Below are 19,331 nucleotides of genomic sequence, written 5' to 3' on the forward strand. Positions count from 1 at the left end.
GGAACTCAAGTAAGACAGGAGCCTGGTCACATGGCTCTCAGAGGCTGCTGTCTTAGAGACCCAGGACCACAGGTTCAGGGGTAGCGTGACTCTCAGTGGGTTGGGTCTTCTCACATTAGTCATTAAGAAGATGCCCCAGGGACAATCTACAGGTAATTATATGAAGGTCATTTTCTAGCCTGAGATTCACTTTTCCCAGGTATTTCTCTTTGTATCAGGTGGCAAAACAGACTAGCAAATGCACCAGTGAGAAGACAGCTCTTTGCAAATAAGAGAAATAAAAGAATGTTTTTTTTTTTTTCAGTAGCTTAAAAACAGTTCCTTGGTAACTCTGGAAACTTAGTTATTTATTGCAATTACACTAGAATATAATGTAGTATTTCACTTAATTATGAATATTGTGTGGCACTATCAATACATTACAACATATCAGAGATTGACATACTAAAATTGTACACACACACACACACACACACACACACACACACACATACACTAGTTCACATACAATTTTTCTAAAATTGTGCTTCTTGGAATGAAATTGTCAATTGTTGATTTCTTTCATAAAATACATATTTACCGGGCTAATAAACTATGGTTATTAAGGCTATACAGGAACCCCTTCTTAACAAATAAGCCATAAAACTGATCCCCTTTTGTTCACAGAAAAGATTTTCAAGATTTTTATTGTTGTTGTCCTAAATTTTGGTCCCATGGACACAGTCAGTGCCAAACAGCAGCCTTTCCTTCTATGACAGTGACAATTTGAGGTTACCTCTAGGATATAATCCACAGTCCTTCTGTTTTCACACAGATGGGTGAATATTTAAATGGCAGTACCAACTAAGGATCTAGGGCACTGCATATAATGGAAAAAAATCCACATATACATGCACAAAAGAATCACTTTCAGACCCCCTGTGGGTTTGGAAGAAATAAAATGATAGATAACTGACTTTTTATTTCCTAGTCTTTTATAAAATGATTATTTTCAGAGATACAAGATGCTTCTGTTTCTTAATGTGTTGTGCTCATTTCGAGATGGTATAGAACCCCAGTGTTAATTACAAATGCATGCCTTTTTTGTTTATTTCTGGCATATGCCCTTGGTGGTGGTGCCTGCAACACACTGGGCAGCCCTCCCGTAAAACAGATGCTTCAAGGGAGAAAGGGGACAGGGATTTATCTTTAATGATGAAAAAGTTCAACTGTTCCAAGAAAGGCGTTCTAAAAGCTGAATCCAGTATTTGATTTTTCACTAAACTACAAAATGAAAACCATTTTAACAAATGCTGTAGTTAGAGGCAACTGAACAAGGATTTTCAGAGGACTTTGCGTTATTGTCTAAAGTCCAATTTACAATCACTTAATGTGTCACTGAAGGTGCTTGCTTTGTCTATTGATTGGGTGTCAATATTTAATCTCTGTCTCTAAAAAAATTGCATTGCAACTTCATACACCATCTGCAGCAGTTTTTTAAAAAATCAACTTTTTGTCTACATAGGGGATATGACTTTTAAGATTTTAGCTTTGCAAGACATAGTGGGTTTTTTGTTTGTTTTGTTGTTTTCATTGGGGAGATTGGTAATATATTTTCTTCTACTTAGAGTTTTAGAGCTGCATATTACTTTAACTTCTGCTTACATTCCCATTTTAAATTTGTTTTTAAAAAGTAAAAAATGCACTTTGAGTTGTCTTCTCACATATCACCATGTGTCTGCTTCTTAGTGATTTTACTCCTTCCCTGTGGCACTTGGGGGAGGGGCGGGGGGGGGGGGCACTGGTGCTTTGAATTCTTTTGACTCCTTGTCATTGTCTCTTATTTCCAATTGGATGAGTTTGACATCTTTATATTACATTTCTACCATTAGCCTTCACACACTTCACACACACATACACATAAACACACAAACACACATATACATATATACATATATGTACTACATATATCTATACATGTAAATGTAAGATATTTTTGTATATATATATTTTTATATGCATATAATTTCATGCTTTTTTTCATAATACACTTACTCAGATTCTTCTTATTTGTTCTCTAGAGACAGATAATACAGTTATTTGTAAGGAAAGAAAACAGAAAAGAGGCCACAAAAATGATGCTGATAAGTAAGAAAGGGTAAAAACCCAAATCAGTTTTGCTGGTCTTATCCATGGTTGCCCCAACTGAGAAAGTACAAATGTACTGATAATTTAGTCCTGTGCAACTTTCGACATCAACACATAATGGTTTTGTGCTGTGAACAAAAACCATGACCAAGATAACTATTTTTTTTTAAGTTTCTTTTATTGGCTATATTCTTTATTTACATTTCAAATATTATCCCCTTTCCTGGACACTCACCAAAAACCCCTATCCCATCACCAGTCTCCTGCTTCTATGAGGGTGTTCCCCCACTCCCATCATCCTGCCTTGCTCTCGAACTCCCCTATACTGGGGCATCCAGTCTTCACAGAACCAAGTGCCTCTCCTCACATTGACACCCAACAAGGCCATCCTCTGCTACATATGCAGCTGGAGCCTTGAGTCCCACCATGTGTACTCTTTGATTGGTAGTTTAGTCCCTGGGAGCTCTGGGTGGGGGTGTCTGGTTTGTTGATATTATTGTTCTTCCCATGGGGTTGCAAACCCCTTCAACCCCTTCAGTCCTTTCTCTAACTCCTCCATTGAGGACATCATTGGGGGACCCAGTGCTCAGTCCAAGCATCTACCTCTGTATTTATCTGGCTCTGGCAGAGCCTCTCAGGAGACAGCTATATCAGGCTCCTGTCAGCATGAAGTTCTTCGTATCCACAGTAGTGTCTGCATTTGGTGACTGTATATGGGATGGATCCCTAGGTGCTGTAGTCTTTGGATGGCCTTTCCTTCAATCTCTGTTCCACATTTTGTCTCTGTGTTTGCTCCCATGAGTCTTTTGTCTTTTGTTCCCCTTTCTAAGAAGGACTGAAACATTCACACTTTGGTCTTCTTTCTTCTTGGGCTTCATGAGATCTGTGAATTATATCTCGGGTATTCCCAGCATTTGGGCTAATATCCACTTATCAGTGAATGAATACCATGTGTGTTCTTTTGTGATTGGGTTACCTCGCTCAGAATGATATATTCTAGTTCCATTGATTTGCCTAAGAATTTCATGTGTTCATGGTTTTTAATAGCTGAGTAGCACTCCATTGTATAAATGTACCACATTTTCTGTATCCATTCCTCTGTTGAAGGACTACAAAGCTTCTCTAAGGCAAAGGACATAGTCAACAGTACAAAACAGCAACCAACAGATTAGGTAAAGATCTTTACCCAGATGCTGAGTGACTATATTTGTTGCTACTTATAATCCTGAACTCTTAGTCTAAACATTTTGTTAACATGGTGTCTTAGTCAGAGTTTCTATCCCTGCACAAACATCATGACCAAGAAGCAAGTTGGAGAGGAAAGGGTTTATTCAGCTTACAATTTCATAATGCTGTTTATCACCAAGGAAGTCAGGACTGGAACTCAAACAGGTCAGGAAGCAGGAGCTAATGCAGAGGCCATGGAGGGATGTTCTTTACTGGCTTGCTTCCCCTGGCTTGCTCAGCCTGCTCTCTTATAGAACCAAGACTACCAGCCCAGAGATGGTCCCAGCCACAAGGGGCCTTTTCCCCTTGATCACTAGTTGAGAAAATGTCTTACAGTTGGATTTCATGGAGGCATTTCCTCAACTGAAGCTCGTTTCTCTGTGATAACTCCAGCTGTGACAAGTTGACACAAAACTAGCCAGTATACATGGTCTTTGTCAACTTTGTTTTCTGTCAACCGCGAAGAACTTCTGTGGTAGAGTCACTGGTTTAACTACTGTATTATAACAGTATTACATGTTAACAGTGTGGCTATGATCTTTATCTAAAAATTAAATGCTTAGTCAGTTTAGCCTGTCTTAATTTAATCTCTGTACATTACATTTTCCAGTGTACATGCTTAAACAAGTACTACATTGCAAAAGAATTGCATTTCTATAATTAACCAACCATTAAAAATTTACCTCCAGAACCCTCCTCCATTGTTGGTGGGATTGCAGGCTTATACAACCACTCTAGAAATCAGTCTGGGAGTTCCTCAGAAAATTGGACATAGTACAACCTGAGGATCCCACAATACCTCTCCTGGGCATATATCCAGACGATGTTCCAACTGGTAAGAAGAACACATGCTCCACTATGTTCATAGCAGCCTTATTTATAATAGCCAGAAGCTGGAAAGAACCCAGATTCCCTTCAACAGAGGAATGGATACAGAAAATGTGGTACATTTACACAATGGAGTACTACTCAGCTATTAAAAAGAATGAATTTATGTAATTCCTAGGTAAATGGATGGACCTAGAGGGCATCATCCTGAGTGAGGTAACCCAATCACAAAAGAACTAACGAGATATGTACTCACTGACAAGTGGATATTAGCCCAGAAACTTATAATATTTAAGATACAAGATACAATTTGCAAACCACATGAAACTCAAGAAGAACGAAGACCAAAGTGTGGACACTTTGCCCTTTTTTAGAATTGGGAACAAAACACCCATGGAAGGAGTTACAGAGACAAAGTTTGGAGCTGAGACAAAAGGATGGACCATCTAGAGACTGCCATACCCGGATCCAACCTATAATCAACCTCCAAACATTGACACCATTGCATACAGCAACAAGATTTTGCTGAGAGGACCCTGATACAGCTGTCTCTTGTGAGGATATCCCAGGGCATGGCAAACACAGAAGTGGATGCTCACAGTCAGCTATTGGATGGATCACAGGGCCCGCGATGGAGGAGCTAAAGAAAGTACCCAAAGAGCTAAAGGGATCTGCAACCCTATAGGTGGAACAATGTTATGAACTAACCAGTACCTCCCAGAGCTCTTGACTCTAGCTGCATATGTAGCATCAGATGGCCTAGTTGGCCATCATTGGGAAGAGAGGCCCATTGGTCTTTCAAACTTTATATGCCTCAGTACATGGGAAGGCCAGGGCCAAGAAGTGGGAGTGGGTGGGTAGGGGTGTGGGGGGGAGGGTATGGGGGACTTTTGGGATAGCATTGGAAATGTAAATGAAGAAAATACCTAATAAATTTTAAAAAAATTACCTCTGTAGAAAAATATGGTAAACATTCATCCAATCACAGTTTGTGCACACTTAGTATCTTTCTTTTTTTATAATATTCAAAATTATAAGACAAATGTTAGTTAATAAATTCAAGGATAAAATAAATGTTGAAGTGTAAGTATGTATTCCAGATGTTCTTAAATTCAGTTGTGTGCCTTTCTGTCTACTCACTCATTGTGCTGGATTTTTTTTTTAAATCATGAAATTTCTTGCAGTTCCCCATGCCACTGAAAATATTTTCTCTACTTCACTGTGGTTTTCTTCCCTTAGTCCCCCTTAATTTTATGCCACTTCCTTCTTCACTCTCTCTCCTTTTGAGACAGTGTCTGACACTGTAGCCCAGCCTGATTTCAAACAATTCAAATCTTACTACCTCACCCTTCTGTGTACTAAAGTTATAAATCCATCCCACTGTATCCAGATTACTTTCTTAGTTGGCTGCTAAACCTTTTGGATAAAACTTCCAACACTTTTAAAGTTTATTTATTTTTATCATTTTATGCCTAAGAGTGTGTTGCCTAGAGTTGTGCACTACTTCCTATTTACTTAGTTCCCATGGAGGCTAAAGGGCTCATCTTGGGAATGAAGTTACATCTGTGAGCTGCCAGATGGGTGCTAGAACTTGAACTTGGCCTTCTGGAAGATCAGTTAATGTTCGTAGCTGTTAAGTCATCAGTCCCAGACCTTCTTGTTGAACTTGAGTTCCTGATCTTCCTGCCTTAGAAACTAGAATTACAGGCATAAAATATTACATCCATATCTGTGTCCCTTTTGTAAAAGACATACCCAAAAGTGTGGTAGACAGCTCTGTAGACAAAGGTAATTGAAACATGCAAGAACATGGATACCTATCACAAATACCCTGAATCATTAAATCCTGACGAGAAGTAAACACTCACTAAATAGTAACCTTGATAAAATGTGAAATATTCTATATTTCTATATAGAAATGAAAATGATAGAAAGAAATGAAATCTAATCTAAGCTGTCAAAAATTGTGTCTGAATCTTCTTGGGAAAGAACCCTGAGACCACTGAAGGTGATGGATAGGAAGGGGAAAAAGAGAAATTGGGACATGACAACTTGCTTTTCTTTGGATATATTACATGATACATAGAAGCCACTCATAGAAATGTACAAATACAAATCATACCACAGAATGACTTGGTGAATCTATTCCTCTTTAAAAAAAAAAAAAAAGAAAAGAACTTCATACTAGTACAGACTAATTTTGCCTTCAAATCAAAATGCCAAGGAAGGTGATCAACACATCTTTATCATAGATAAACTAACTGTGGGAAACTCTAAGCAGACTGTGAAAGCGAACCGAGCAAGCAATGAGGAGCAAACCAGTAAGCTAGCACTCTGCTTCAGCTCCTGCCTTGAGGTTCCTGCTTTGAATTTCTGTAAGAAGAAAGGAACCCTTTTCTCCCTCAGTTGGTTGTGATCATGGTGTTTTATCACCGAGATGGAAACCCTAACTATGATATGCTCCAATCTGTTTCAAAACAAAATATCCTAGTCATTTCTCACTGCATAATCACCCTAGGGAGCTCCTGGGAATTCTTTAATCCCTGCCTCCAATTCTGCAGAGAATCACTTGGAACCCTTTGTGCTCCAGCTGCTGTATCAGCATTTCTCTCAGTACTGGCAGTTAGGATTTCAATGCTCAAGCTTCCATGGCAAACGCTCTACCTCCTCAGCTCCCTTATGCTCTGAGCAAATTTTCCAAGCAGGAAATAAATGTTCCCAGCAGAAACTCAATAACTGAAGATTCACAGAAAAATAAAATTCTACTTCCCAACTACAAATCCTTGTCTTTTGCTGTGACTCATCCTAGTGATTTCTCTCTTTGAATTTGGCCTCACTTGTAGGACAGGCTTGGCTGTTCAGTTATGATTGAAATACAAAGTGTCTGTGCAATCGTATTTTCTTTTGCTTTTGACAGCACTCATTATTAAAAGCAAGATAGGCCAGAGCATATTCATTGGTTCTAGTTGGGGAATGGAAGATAGATATGATAGAGACAGATATCCAGCACTTTAGGCAAAACAACCCAGATAGAGCTGATAAGAAAAAAAAAATGGGAATGGGTGGGTAGGGAAGTGGTGAGGAGGGTATGGGGGACTTTTGGGATAGCATTGGAAATGTAATTGAGGAAAATACGTAGTAAAAATATTAAAAATTAAAAAAAGAAATAATGTAAATATAATTTTATGACAGAGGCACCTTACAAAACTTCTTTTAAGCATATTTTGAGGACTGGAAGACCAAAATAAAAATAAAAAGACTCAAAATGGACACTATAATCCAGGCTAAAGTGCTTTCTCTCTCTCTCTCTGTTTCAGTATGATGCTGGAATATAAGTGAGATTGCAAGTAGGACTACAGGGTCATATACTGTCTAGACATCCAGGACACTTTATCTAGAGCAGTGGTTTGGAAGGAAAGGAATTCAAAGATGTCCAAAGATGTCTGGGATTAACATTACTCAATCCACTTAGCACATCTCTCGCTCCTTGTGCCTGACCACTGATTGAAAGTACTAAAAAAGCAGATCATATTCATGGAGAAAAAAAGAGGAGCAATCATCTGCAGGCTGACACATCCACTTGTAAAACAGACTCCCCAGAAGAGTAAGTGTGGTGTCGTCTCATCTAAGAGGAACAGTGAGCACAGCCTAGCAGTGTTTTTCACTGAAGCTTCCATCTCTCCAAATCTAAAACTAAAAGATACATTTTATGGTAAACTGCATTGGAGTACAGGGACCTGAGATTTTCAATTTGTATGTACACTAAGCAGTCATTTCATTCGAAAACTATCATTGAAAGTCTTTTATATGATAAATGTAGAATAATTACTGATCCAGGATCTAGTAAATACAACTGCCAAAGAAGACCTTTGAAACAAAATCTTAATTTTTAGTTCTTATCACATAGTTAATATTTAGCGTTTTATGAATAAAAACTTCAACATCTCCAGGGAATGGCATGAAGTTTACAGCAGCTGCCCCCTCCCCAGCTCCTGGTGTAGTATAGTTTATCTTCCAAAGGAGGAAGCACATAGAGAGCACACTGGGCTTAACGTGATAATTTGTCTTTAGATAATAAACTGAATGAATGTAGAGGAAGAAGTGTCTTTCTGTTGATTATCAGCTCTCCCAGTGGAGAGGCCTTATTTTTATTTATTTATCTTGTCACATCTAGCTGAAATTCTTTCGAATGACTTTACCTATAGGTCAGGTACCTTTTCCATCCAATTTAAGTTATCAACAAAATTTTGTAGCTTTGGGTTTGGATTAGCGATAGTTAAAGATAACGGTAATGGCACAAGCATCCCCACCTCAAAGGTCAGAAAAATACAACCTGTGAACCAACAAGGATTTACTGTGAGCAAGCACGAGAAGACTCATCAAGAAGAAAAGGCCTTCTAGCTATTAACCTCGACAGTTAGTTTTTAATAGATCAGAATGGAAAAGTGTAAAGACATTTTAAAAAACTTCATAGGCGCCTAGATGCAAGATTTATCATAGTTATGACAAAAAGATAAGAAAGTGAAAATAATAGATATGTTCATGGGGGAGGGGTTGTTTGTATTGGGGGAGGGGATAAAAATCAAGGGAAAGACAGAGAAGCCAATATTGGTAGTGACATGAGAAGACATTAAAAGTCTTCTTTAAAAAATAGATGTATTTTTAAATGTCTCTAGTTCTTTTTTTCTTTTCTTTTCTTCTCCTTTCTATTTATTTTTTATTGGATATTTCCTTTATTTACATTTCAAATGTTATCCCCTTTCCTGTTGTCTCCCCTACCAGAAACCCCCTATCCCATCCTCCCACACCCTGCTTCTGTGAGGGTATCCCTCCATCTCCCACCCACTCCCCCCTCCCCTCCCTCAGTTCCCCTACACAGGGGCATCTATTGAACCTTCATAGGACCAAGGACCTTTCCTCCCATTGATGCATGACAAGGTCATCCTCTGCAACATATGCAGCTGGAGCCATGTGTACTCCTTTGTTGATGGCTTAGTCTCTGGGAGCTCTTGGGGGACTGGTTGTCTGATATTGTTGTTCTTACTGTGAGGTAGAAATTCCCATCACCCCCTTCAGTTCTTTCTCTAACTCCTCTCTTGGGGGCCCCACACTGAGTCCAATGGTTGGCTGCGAGCATCCATCTCTGTATTTGTAAGGCAGGGCCTCTCAGGAGACAGCCAGATCAGGCTCCTTTCAGCATGCATTTCTTGGCATCTACAGTCGGGACTGGGTTTGGTAACTGTATATGGAATGAATTCCCAGGTAGGACAGTCTCTGGGTGGCATTTCCTTCAGTCTCTGCTCTACACTTTATTACCATTTTTGCTCCTGTGAGTATTTTTGTTCTCCTTCTAAGAAGGACAAAACACCCACACTTTGGCCTTCCTTCTTCTTGAGCTTCATGTGGTCTGTGAATTGTATCTTGGTGATTTGGAGCTTTTGGGCTAATATCCACTTAACAGTGAGTACATACTGTGTGTGTGTGTGTGTGTGTGTGTGTGTGTGTGTGTGTGTGTGTGTGTGTGTGTGTTTGTCCTTAGGTTACCTCACTCAGGATGATATTTTCTAGTTCCATCCATTTGCCTAAGAACTTCATGAATTCATCATTTTTAATAGCTGAGTAGTACTCCATTGAGTAAATGTACCACATTTCCTGTATACATTCTACTGTTGAAGGACATCTGGATTCTTTCCAGCTTCTCACTACTATAAATAAGGCTGCTATAAGAATAGTGGAACATGTATCCTTATTACATGTTGCAGCATCCGCTAGGTATATGCCCAGGGGTGGTATAGCTGGGTCCTCAGGTAGTACTATGCCCAGTTTTCTGAGGAACCACCAAACTAATTTCCAGAGTGGTTGTACCAACTTGTAATCCCACCAGCAATAGAGGAGTGTTGCTCTTTCTCCACATCCTCACCAGCATCTGCTGTCACCTAAGTTTTTTATTTTAACAATTCTGACTGATGTGAGGTGAAATCTCAGGGTTGTTTTAATTTGCATTTCCCTAATGACTAACAATGTTGAATATTTCTTTAGGGGCTTCTCGACCATTTGATATTCCTCAGTTGAAAATTCTTTGTATAGTTCTCTACACCCCATTTTTTTTTCCATTTTTATTAGGTATTTCGCTCATTTACATTTGCAATGCTATACCAAAAGTCCCCCATAGCCACCCACCCCCTCTCCCCTACCCACCCACTCCCCTTTTATGGCCCTGGCGTTCCCCTGTACTGGGGCATATAAAGTTTGCGTGTCCAATGGGCCTCTCTTTCCAGTGATGGCCGACTAGGCCATCTTTTGATGCATATGCAGCTAGAGTCAAGAGCTCCGGGGTACTGGTTAGTTCATAATGTTGTTCCACCTATAGGGTTGCAGATCCCTTTAGCTTCTTTGGTACTTTCTCTAGCTCCTTCATTGGGGGCCATGTGATCCATCCAATAGCCGACTGTGAGCATCCACTTCTATGTTTTCTAGGCCCAGGCATACTCTGACAAGAGACAGCTATATCAGGGTCCTTTCAGCATAATCTTGCTAGTGTATGCAATGGTGTCAGCATTTGGAAGCTGATTATGGGATGGATCCCCGGATATGCTAGTGTCTACATGGTCCATCCTTTTATCTCAGCTCCAAACTTTGTCTCTGTAACTCCTTCCAAGGGTGTTTTGTTCCCACTTCTAAGGAGGGGCATAGTGTTCACACTTCAGTCTTCATTTTTCTTGAGTTTCATGTGTTTAGGAAATTGTATCTTATATCTTGGGTATCTTAGGTTTTGGGCTAATATCCACTTATCAGTGAGTACATATTGTGTGAGTTCCTTTGTGAATGTGTTACCTCACTCAGGATGATGCCCTCCAGGTCCATCCATTTGGCTAGGAATTTCATAAATTCATTCTTTTTAATAGCTGAGTAGTACTCCATTGTGTAGATGTACCACATTTTCTGTATCCATTCCTCTGTTGAGGGGCATCTGGGTTCTTTCCAGTTTCTGGCTATTATAAATAAGGCTGCTATGAACATAGTGGAGCATGTGTCCTTCTTACCAGTTGGGGCATCTTCTGGATATATGCCCAGGAGAGGTATTGCTGGATCCTCCGGTAGTACTATATCCAGTTTTCTGAGGAACCGCCAGACTGATTTCCATAGTGGTTGTACAAGCCTGCAATCCCACCAACAATGGAGGAGTGTTCCTCTTTCTCCACATCCACGCCAGCATCTGCTGTCACCTGAATTTTTGATCTTAGCCATTCTGACTGGTGTGAGGTGGAATCTCAGGGTTGTTTTGATTTGCATTTCCCTGATGATTAAGGATGTTGAGCATTTTTTCAGGTGCTTCTCTGCCATTCGGTATTCCTCAGGTGAGAATTCTTTGTTCAATTCTGAGCCCCATTTTTTAAAGGGGTTATTTGATTTTCTGAAGTCCACCTTCTTGAGTTCTTTATATATGTTGGATATTAGTCCCCTATCTGATTTAGGATAGGTAAAGATCCTTTCCCAATCTGTTGGTGGTCTTTTTGTCTTATTGACGGTGTCTTTTGCCTTGCAGAAACTTTGGAGTTTCATTAGGTCCCATTTGTCAATTCTCGATCTTACAGAGCAAGCCATTGCTGTTCTGTTCAGGAATTTTTCCCCTGTACCCATATCTTCAAGGCTTTTCCCCACTTTCTCCTCTATAAGTTTCAGTGTCTCTGGTTTTATGTGAAGTTCCTTGATCCACTTAGATTTGACCTTAGTACAAGGAGATAAGTATGGATCGATTCGCATTCTTCTACATGATAACAACCAGTTGTGCCAGCACCAATTGTTGAAAATGCTGTCTTTCTTCCACTGGATGGTTTTAGCTCCCTTGTCGAAGATCAAGTGACCATAGGTGTGTGGGTTCATTTCTGGGTCTTCAATTCTATTCCATTGGTCTACTTGTCTGTCTCTATACCAGTACCATGCAGTTTTTATCACAATTGCCCTGTAGTAAAGCTTTAGGTCAGGCATGGTGATTCCACCAGAGGTTCTTTTATCCTTGAGAAGAGTTTTTGCTATCCTAGGTTTTTTGTTATTCCAGATGAATTTGCAAATTGCTCCTTCTAATTCGTTGAAGAATTGAGTTGGAATTTTGATGGGGATTGCATTGAATCTGTAGATTGCTTTTGGCAAGATAGCCATTTTTACAATGTTGATCCTGCCAATCCATGAGCATGGGAGATCTTTCTATCTTCTGAGATCTTCTTTAATTTCTTTCTTCAGAGACTTGAAGTTTTTATCATACAGATCTTTTACTTCCTTAGTTAGAGTCACGCCGAGATATTTTATATTATTTGTGACTATTGAGAAGGGTGTTGTTTCCCTAATTTCTTTCTCAGCCTGTTTATTCTTTGTGTAGAGAAAGGCCATTGACTTGTTTGAGTTAATTTTATATCCAGCTACTTCACCAAAGCTGTTTATCAGGTTTAGGAGTTCTCTGGTGGAATTTTTAGGGTCACTTATATATACTATCATATCATCTGCAAAAAGTGATATTTTGACTTCCTCTTTTCCAATTTGTATCCCCTTGATCTCCTTTTGTTGTCGAATTGCTCTGGCTAATACTTCAAGTACTATGTTGAAAAGGTAGGGAGAAAGTGGGCAACCTTGTCTAGTCCCTGATTTTAGTGGGATTGCTTCCAGCTTCTCTCCATTTACTTTGATGTTGGCTACTGGTTTGCTGTAGATTGCTTTTATTATGTTTAGGTATGGGCCTTGAATTCCTGATCTTTCCAAAACTTTTATCATGAATGGGTGTTGGATCTTGTCAAATGCTTTTTCTGCATCTAACGAGATGATCATGTGGTTTTTGTCTTTGAGTTTGTTTATATAATGGATTACATTGATGGATTTTCGTATATTAAACCATCCCTGCATCCCTGGAATAAAACCTACTTGGTCAGGATGGATGATTTCTTTAATGTGTTCTTGGATTCGGTTAGCGAGAATTTTATTAAGGATTTTTGCATCGATATTCATAAGAGAAATTGGTCTGAAGTTCTCTATCTTTGTTGGATCTTTCTGTGGTTTAGGTATCAGAGTAATAGTGGCTTCATAAAATGAGTTGGGTAGAGTACCTTCTACTTCTATCTTGTGAAATAGTTTGTGCAGAACTGGAATTAGATCTTCTTTGAAGGTCTGATAGATCTCTGCACTAAACCCATCTGGTCCTGGGCTTTTTTTGGCTGGGAGACTATTAATAACTGCTTCTATTTCTTTAGGGGATATGGGACTGTTTAGAAGGTCAACTTGATCCTGATTCAACTTTGGTACCTGGTATCTGTCCAGAAATTTGTCCATTTCGTCCAGGTTTTCCAGTTTTGTTGAGTATAAGCTTTTGTAGAAGGATCTGATGGTGTTTTGGATTTCTTCAGGATCTGTTGTTATGTCTCCCTTTTCATTTCTGATTTTGTTGATTAGGATTTTGTCCCTTTGCCCTCTAGTGAGTCTAGCTAAGGGCTTATCTATCTTGTTGATTTTCTCAAAGAACCAACTCTTCGTTTGGTTAATTCTTTGAATAGTTCTTCTTGTTTCCACTTGGTTAATTTCACCCCTGAGTTTGATTATTTCCTGCCGTCTACTCCTCTTGGGTGAATTTGCTTCCTTTTTTTCTAGAGCTTTTAGATGTGTTGTCAAGCTGCTAGTATGTGCTCTCTCCCGTTTCTTCTTGGAGGTACTCAGAGCTATGAGTTTCCCTCTTAGAAATGCTTTCATTGTGTCCCAAAGGTTTGGGTACGTTGTGGCTTCATTTTCATTAAACTCTAAAAAGTCTTTAATTTCTTTCTTTATTCCTTCCTTGACCAAGGTATCATTGAGAAGAGTGTTGTTCAGTTTCCACGTGAATGTTGGCTTTCCATTCTTAATGTTGTTATTGAAGATCAGTCTTAGGCCATGGTGGTCTGATAGGATACATGGGACAATTTCAATATTTTTGTATCTGTTGAGGCCTATTTTGTGACCAATTATATGGTCAATTTTGGAGAAGGTCCCGTGAGGTGCTGAGAAGAAGGTATATCCTTTTGTTTTAGGATAAAATATTCTGTAGATATCTGTCAGGTCCATTTGTTTCATAACTTCTGTTAGTTTCACTGTGTCCCTGTTTAGTTTCTGTTTCCACGATCTGTCCTTTGAAGAAAGTGGTGTGTTGAAGTCTCCCAGACCATTTGCTTGAAAAATTGTTTTCCAGCCTTTCACCCTGAGGTAGTGTCTGGGTCTTCAATTCTATTCCATTGAACTTCCTGCCTCTCTCTGTACCAATTTCACCATTTCTCTGTAATACAGCTTGAGGTCAGGGATGATGATTCTTCCAGAAATTCTTCTATTGTTGAGAATAGTTTTCTCTATCCTGGGTTTTTTGTTATTCCAAATAATCTGCAAATTGTTCTTTCTAACTCTGAAGAATTGCTTTGGAATTTTGATGGGGATTTAATTGAATCTGGGGATTGCTTTCAGCAGGATGGCTATTTTTACTATATTAAACCCGCCAATCAGGAAGCATGGGAGATATTTTCCATCTGCTGAGATCTTTGATTTCTTTCTTCAGAGACTTAAAGTTCATGTCATACAGATCTCTCTTTCACTTCTTTGATTAGAGTCACACCAAGATATATAATATTATTTGTGACTATTGTGAAGGGTGTTGTTTCCCTAATTTCTTTCTCAGCCTGTTTATCCTTTGATTAGAGGAAGGCTACTGATTTCTTTGAGTTAATTTTATATCCAGCCACTTCGCTGAAGTTGTTTATCAGGTTTAAGTGTTCTCTGGTGGAATTTTTGGGGTCACTTAAGTATACTATCATATCATCTGCAAGTAGTGATATTTTGACTTCTTCCTTTCCAATTTGTATCCCTTTGACTGCTTTTTTTGTCTAATTGCTCTAGTTAAAATGTCGAGTACTATATTGAATAGATAGGGAGAGAGTGGGCAGCCTTGTCTAGTCTCTAATTTTAGTGGCATTGCTTCAAGTTTCTGTCCATTTAGTTTGATGTTGGCTACTGGTTTGCTGTATGTTGCTTTTACTATGTTTAGGTATGGGCCTTGAATTCCTGATCTTTCCAAGACTTTAACCATGAAGGGATGCTGAATTTTTTCAAATGCTTTTTCAGCATCTAGTGAAATGATCATGTGGATTATTTCTTTGACTTTGTTTATATAGTGGATTATGTTGAATGATTTCTGTATATTGAACCATCCCTGAATCCCTGGAACCTACTTGATCGCGGTGAATGATCATTTTGGTGTGTTCTTGGATTTGGTTTGCAAGAATTTTATTGAGTATTTTTGCATCAATGTTTATAAGTGAGATTGGTCTGAAATTCTCTTTCTTTGTTGGGTCTTTGTGTGGTTTAGGTATAAGAGTAATTGTGGCTTCAGAAATTGGATAATGTTCCTTCTGTTTCTATTTTGTGGAACAGTTTGAAGAGTATTGGTTTTAGGTCTTCTTGAATGGATGATAGAATTCTCCACTAAACCCATCTGGCCATGGCCTTTTTTGGTTGGGAGCCTATTAATGACTGCTTTTATTTGTTTAGGAGTTTTGGGTCTGTTTACATGGTTTATCTGATTCTGTTAAAACTTTGACACCTGGTAAGTGTCGAGAAAATTGTCAATTTCATTCATATTTTCCAATTTAGTTGAATATAAACTTTTGTAGTAGGATCTGATGATTTTTTTTGGATTTCCATAGTTTCCATTGTTATGTCTCCCTTTTCATTTCTGATTTTATTAATTTGGATACTGTCTCTGTACCCTCTGGTTAGTCTGGCTAAGGGTTGATCTATCTTGTGATTTTCTAAAAGAACCAGCTCCTGGTTTTATTGATTCTTTGTATAGTTCTTTTTGTTTCTAATTGGTTGATTTCAGTGCTGAGTTTGATTATTTCCTGATGTCTACTCCTCTTGGGTGTATTTGTTTCTTTTTGTTCTAGAGATTTCAGATGTGCTGTCAACCTGCTTGTTTATGCTCTCTCCAGTATCTTTTTGGAGGCACTTAGAGCAATGTATTTCTTCTTACCACTGCTTTCATTGTGCCCCATAGGTTTTGGTATGATGTGCCTTCATTTTCATTAAATTCTAAACAGTCTTTAATTTCTTTCTTTATTTCTTCATTAACCAAGTTATCACTGAGTAGACAGTTGTTCAGCTTCCATGTATATGTGGAGTTTTTGTAGCTTTTGTTGTTATTGACGACCAGCCTTAGTCTGTGACAATATGATAGGGTGCATGTAATTATTTCAATCTTCTTGTATCTGTTGATACCTGTTTTGTGACCAGTTATATGGTCAATTTTGGAGAAGGTACCACATGGTGCTGAGAAGAAGGTATATTCTTTTTCTTTAGGAAGAAATGTTCTATAAATATCTGTTAGATCCATTTGCTTCATAGCTTCTGTTAGTTTCACTGTGCTTCTGTTTAGTTTCTGTTTCCATGATTTGTCCATTGCTGAGAGTGGGATGTTGAAGTCTCCCATTATTATTGTGTGGGGTATAATGTGTGCTTTGAGCTTTAGTAAGGTTCCTATTATGAATGTGGGTGCCCTTGAATTTAGAATGTAGATGTTCAGAATTGAGAGTTCATCTTGGCAGATTTTTCCTTTGCCCTGTATGAAGTGTCCTTCCTTATCCTTTTTGATAACTTTTGGTTGAAAGTCGATTTTATTCGATATTAGAATGCCTATTCCAGCTTGTTTCTTCAGACCATTTCCTTGGGAAATTGTTTTCTAGCCTTTTACTCTGTGGTAGTGTCTGTCTTTGTCACCGAGGTATGTTTCTTGTATACAGCAAAATGTTGGGTCCTGTTTCTATATCCAGTCTGTTAGTCTATGTCTTTTTATTGGCCAATTGAGTCCATTGATGTTAAGAGATATTAAGGGAAAGTGATTGTTACTTCCTGTTATTTTTGTTGTTAGAGTTGGAATTATGTTTATGTGGCTATCTTCTTTTCAGTTTGTTGAAAGATTACTTTCTTCTTTTTTTCTATGGTGTAGTTTCCCTCCTTGTGTTGGTGTTTCCATCTATTATCCTTCATGTGGCTGGATTTGTAGAAGATATTGTACAAATTTGGTTATGTCATGAGGAATATCTTGTTTTCTCTGTCTATGGTAATTGAGAGTTTTGCTGGGTATAGTAGCCTGGGCTGGCATTTATGTTCTCTAAGTTTATGTATGACATCTGCCCAGGATCATCTAGCTTTCATAATCTCTGGTGAGAAGTCTGGTGTAATTCTGATAGGAGTGCCTTTATATGTTACTTGACCTTTTTCCCTTACTGCTTTTAATATTCTTTTTTGTTCAATCACTTGGTGTTTTGATTATTATGTGACAGGAGGAATTTCTTTTCCAGTATACTCTCTTTGGAGTTCTATAGGCTTCTTGTATGTTCATGGGCATCTCTTTATTTAGGTTAGGGAAGTCTATAATTTTGTTGAAGATATTTACTGGTCCTTTAAGTTGAGAATCCTAACTTTCTTCTAAACCTATTATCCTTAGTCTTAGTCTTCTCATTGTGTCCTAAGTTTCCTGAATGTTTTGGTTTAGGAGCTTTTTGCATTTTGCATTTTCTGTGACAGTTGTTTCAATGTTTTCTATGGTATCTTCTGTTCCCAAGATTCTCTCTTCTATCTCTTATATTCTGTTGTTGATGCTTGCACCTATGACTCCTGATCACTTTCCTATATTTTCTAACACCAGGGTTGTCTCCCTTTGTGATTTCTTTATTGTTTCTATTTACATTTGTAAGATCTTGGATGGTTTTATTCATTTTCTTTGTCTGTTTGATGTGTTTTCCTGTAATTCTTTAAGGGATTTTGTGGCTCTCTTTAAGGGCTTCTACCTTTTTACCTGTGTTCTCCTGTATTTCTTTAAGGGAGTTATCTATTTCCTCCTTAAAATCCTCTATCATCATCATGAGAAATTATTTTAGATACAAGTCTTGCTATTCCAGTGTGATGGTGTATCTAGGACTTGTTATGGTGGGAAAATTGGGTTCTGGTGATGCCAAGTAACCTCGGTTTCTGTTGCTTATGTTCTTATGCTTGCCTCCTGCCATCTAAATATCTCCAGTGCTCCCTTCCCTTGCTATCTAACTGGAGTCTGTCCTTCCTCTAATCCTGGTTGTGTCAGAATTCCTCATAATCTAGCTGTCTCTGTGATCCTGTGATTCCAGAATCCTGTGATCCTGAGATTCTGGGTGTGTCAGAGCTCCTGGAGTAAAGATGCCTCTGGGCCCCTAATATCCTGGTGTAACCAAGCTCCTGGGATCCTGGGATCCCAGGATCCTGGCTGTGTTAGAGTGCCTGGGAGTGGAGCCTCCTCTGGGTTCTGTGGGACTGGCTGCAGAGTTTGTGGCCAAGTTAATCCAGTGCAGACCAGAAGGAACCCGAGCCACTGATCGGGTGGAATTCCTGTGTCCCTGGAGTCTGCTGGTCCTAGTTACTCCCAGTGGTGTTGGAACAGATGTTGTTGTGTCCTACTCACCCCTGAACCTAATATCCTGGGTGTGCTAGAGCACCTGGGAGAGGAGCCTCCTATGGGAGCTGTGAGACTGGCTGCAGAGTTTGAGCCCAAGGTAAGCCAGCACAAACTGGAAGGACAATGTTTCTCATCCTTATTGGAAAGGGAGGCATTTCACATATGTAGCCTTGCTGGAGAGGCACAATATCACATCCTCACTCTTAGATTCCATACTCCCAAGGATCTCCTAGGGGAAACAAAAAAAGACTCTTTCTTCTTCTAGTCTTAGGTAGCCCCATGGCTTTGGTTTTTAACTTCTATCAGCTACCATGGCTATTTTCCTTCCCCTTTGGTATTCATGTTTTTGTTTCGTTTAGTGTTTCCTGTAAATACACTTGTGGCTCGCTGTCATCTGAGTAATCAGGATGATGCCATAGGCCTTCGAGTCTCAAAATACTTACAATAAACTCACATATACTGTGGCTGAGTGTCAGGGCAAAGGCATATATCTATTTAGGATCATGATTTGATACACATCACTTACAGATTATAGTATCACTGTAAAACATACTTAACTTTTTAATATTTCTAGTGAGGGAAGTATCCAAGTTTCACTTAGCTGTTGAGGTATGTTTTCTAAATTTTTGACACTCAGAAAGACACAAACCTCTGGGTACCTTCA

General features: G+C 38.9%; 1 long non-coding RNA gene across 1 annotated transcript in view; it reads left to right on the plus strand.

The window, feature by feature from the left end:
- Positions 1 to 18,538: 18,538 nt before the first annotated feature.
- Positions 18,539 to 19,331, plus strand: part of Gm36074 — a 30,094-nt gene continuing 29,301 nt past the window's right edge. The window contains exon 1 of the long non-coding RNA XR_382036.2: positions 18,539 to 18,764. This is a non-coding gene — a long non-coding RNA (predicted gene, 36074). The remainder of the gene's footprint in view (positions 18,765 to 19,331) is intronic.

The sequence above is a fragment of the Mus musculus genome, chromosome 13 (assembly GCF_000001635.26).
Source record: "Mus musculus strain C57BL/6J chromosome 13, GRCm38.p6 C57BL/6J".
NCBI lineage: Eukaryota > Metazoa > Chordata > Mammalia > Rodentia > Muridae > Mus > Mus musculus.